Here is a 3,898-nt window from a genome sequence, read left to right on the forward strand (position 1 = left end):
TATAACCATGATTGGCCTCTCTGATTCCAAAATTGGCAAAAAAATTACAATCGTTTTACTCCGAGTGTAGTAACTCGTTCTGTTATTACTGACATTAACGTTCTTTTGATAGAAAAAGTCAAGAAAAAGAAAAAGCAAAATGCGCGCAATCCACACGCACAGATGAAAGTATGCTCTTTTGGGCAGAAATACACTCTTTTGCGGCAGAATGGGACTACCCACAAAAGGAGTAAAATTTGATGCATAAAAAGAATAAGTTTTACACACTTTTCCTGTTTTTATGCATAAATGTTAATCATCTGTGAATAAAAGATAGTCATAATTGTGCATAATATTTATTCCTTTTTGTGTGTAGTCCCATTCTCCCACGAAAGAGCGTACTTTGAAATCATAATTGAATACTTTATAGTCCAAAGAGAATACTTCAAAGTCTTTTGTGTGTAAACTTTTTTAGCAGTGCACCAGTTGGTCGACGTAAGCATTATATGCACGTTTCAAACAATCTACACAGCGATGAAGATAAAAATAACCAAGTAATAGAAAATCTTTTTCGATGCTTAAATCGACATTTAAGTCTTTACGATCATTACACACATTTTTGAAAATCGAATGTTTTTCATTTGGCTAATGAATCCTATCATAAAACTCTTGATATTTATAATATCGAATATTGATTATTATGTGGAAGCTGATGAAATAAAATAAAGAGTGCATGACCAAATTTGCCCGCATATTTGTGAGAGCTGTTGTGTAAACCATCGCACAGATGGAGCTAGGTGATGAATGGAGAGTAATTGCCAAGAAATTTAAAGAACTGTATATGGGAAGACACGTCGGTTTGTCGGTGCTGCAACTATCCTTTATTGCCCCGAATCATAAAAACTAAGGTAAACTGTTTAAATTCGCTACATTGATGAAAAGATGAATCGAGACTTGTATATAAATACCGCTGCGTTCGTTTTGCTTCTAGTTGGACAGTCAACTTTACGTCCCAAAATAGAAGCACAAACGGCAATATCGGGCCTCGTATTCACCGCAATGTACATCTAACTACCAACTAAACTTTGAAATTCGATTCATAGGATTCTCCTCCATTTCTCGGGTACTTATTCAAAAGGACGTATGTGATTTTGTAAACAAAGATTCATTTGAAGATTTGTCCAATATGATGGCACTCCCAGGCAAACCAACACCACGAACAGATAGCCAAAGCCTCCCCCTACCTGTTTGTGGTGATGGTTTGCGTGGGAGTGCTATCATATTAGAGAAATAAACGTTTGAATATTTCTCGGGAACTTTTTCAAATCGGCGTATGTAACATTTTGATCAAGCTGAGAAAATGAGCTTGAAAGTTTTCAGATTTCATTTTTATTCCTATTTAGAAACTAATCATTTTTATTGCAATCGAATACACCTCAACGATACATTATGAAAAGGTTCATCGTCACTGACCTTGAAATCTGCACTGCGTGTGAACATTTCAGTTATTTTGATAAAAATATATGTTACAACGTTCTGCAACAGATAAATCACATACGTCGTTTTGATACGTCAGGTTATGCTACTTTCGTCGAAATGTTACGCTGCTCCGTACGCTGCATTGTTGATACGTCGAAATGTTGCGTCAAGTTGAAACGTTTCACGCACATGCGACAAAAAAATTGCAACACTTACAACACGACGTAACAACATTTGCTGCAGAAAAACAACGTAAAATGTTTTTCTTAACGAAAATCAGAATATTAAAGCGACATGCTTAATTTTGAAATCAGTGATGAAAAAGTACAAGCAGATGCACGTTTTAAAATATTTAGTTGTTCGAAAAAACTTTTTAAAGTACATTTTCTGCTAAGCGGTGTATGTGCAATATTTTCAACAATGATGTTACACCGTTTTGCAAAATATTGATTTACATTTTTAAAAACACATTTTCATGTAGCTTTGAAGATATACACATTTTTAGATGAATTTGATGCCATATGCTGTTGAAAACGGGTTTGTTTACAATTTGCGACATACGTCGTTTTGAAAAAGTACCCGAGATTTGCTTACAAAATCACATACGTTCTTTTAAATAAGTACCTGCGATTTGATGTTGGTTCGAATATCCTGGGTCCATCAGGGGGATATAATATGACTTTGCTTTGTCTTGTCCAAACCTAGCTGCTAGTCTTCAAATATAGGCTCTTGGATTCAACAAGAACACTGTTCGTTAAATATCTTGGTTGTGCATATGCACAGCACATGTTTCGAAATGGACAAATTGATATGAAATTTGCGAAAAAGAATCCACGTGCCTTGGAGGGACTTGAAACCTCCACCTCATACTCTCTAGATAGGCGTGATAACCCCTACACAACAAGACTACTTGAAGGTCACGTCATCAGAATCCGAGTACCAACCTCCACAGCGGTTAACTCAAAATTTGCAAATTGAATATCTTTCGGATGCTTGATTTGTCCAATCTTCACATGTGCTTTACTGTTGTATATTCACAGTCAAGCGAGTGCACATCCACCAGTTTTGATTTAATCAATTCTAGAGTGAGTTTGTTGTCTGGTCTTGTCTCAAATGCCGTAGTTATTGAAAGTATTGTAGAACCATAGCCACCTACAGATACCGGTCTAATTCATGGCCTGTCACCTTCAGCCGTTCGAAAAGCTCCTCAATTTCGAATACATGCTGTTCAATGTCCCCGCCATAAGGGTACTTTCTGTTGACGTTATGCTGGTGTACAACGCAGTGTGCCATGTTGCTGTAAACAAATCACAGTATGCAATGACTCTTCATGTCAGGGTATAAATAGAGAGAAACTGAAGTGAGGAGCTCATTCGTTATCAAGCAGTTGTAGTAGTAACATCAATAAACTAATAATTTTTAAACTTATCAAACCTGCTTGAATTATTTGACTGGTAGAACTCCCATACCTTCTTCTTCTTCTTATGGGCATTACATCCCCACACTGGGACAGAGCCGCCTCGCAGCTTAGTGTTCATTAAGCACTTCCACAATTATTAACTGCGAGGTTTCTAAGCCAGGTTACTATTTTTGCATTTGTATATCATGAGGCTAACACGATGATACTTTTATGCCCAGGGAAGTCGAGACAATTTCCAAACCGAAACTTGCCTGGACCGGCATCGGGAATCGAACCCAGCTACCCTCAGCATGGTCTTGCTTTGTAGCCGCGCATCTTACCACACGGCTAAGGAGGCCCATCGGAGTACCGCTTATCGCAAATTAACGTGAGGATGGCTACCTTTGAAAAAAGTTTTGCGTTCTCGTAGTGTTTTCTCAAATTCTCCCACGTATCTGGCTATTTTGGATCCTTCGATAAGGTAACTGTTTGTCTTCTAACAAAAGTCCAATCGTTGCGCGCGCTTGCTGGTTACCAGTGTTCCAAGCTTCTATTTCAGCATTGCTTTCAGCTGTTTCAGCGGACCGGTTCCCAGTGACATATCACCAAAGATCATCCCGGATCAGCAAGAATTCGATATTCGTCTTCCAGGTTGAATAATATAAAGCCATTTAACTTAACTATACCCAATCTTTCCATTCTGTATTTCCCAGTGGAATGTTTCTTTCTTTCACATTTGTTTTTAGTTTCTATTTTCAACTCAATTATTGAAACGCAATCTAATAAAGTAATAAAGTGAGCGAGAAAGTGAGTACATGTTTTTTTTTGGCAAATTCGGGGTAATGGTCATTCGGGGTAATGATAATTCGGGGTAGTGACCATTCGGGGTAATGGGTTATTCGGGGCAATAGCCTTTCGGGGTACTGGCGTTCGGGTTAGTGACATTCGGGGCAGTGTCATAAAATCGTGGCACTAACTTTAACTTTGTTTACTAACTTTCGGATTCTCTAAAATTATTTGTTTTTTTTTCTTATCCCTCAG

The sequence above is a fragment of the Armigeres subalbatus genome, unplaced genomic scaffold (genome assembly GCF_024139115.2).
Source record: "Armigeres subalbatus isolate Guangzhou_Male unplaced genomic scaffold, GZ_Asu_2 Contig205, whole genome shotgun sequence".
Classification (NCBI taxonomy): Eukaryota; Metazoa; Arthropoda; class Insecta; order Diptera; family Culicidae; genus Armigeres; species Armigeres subalbatus.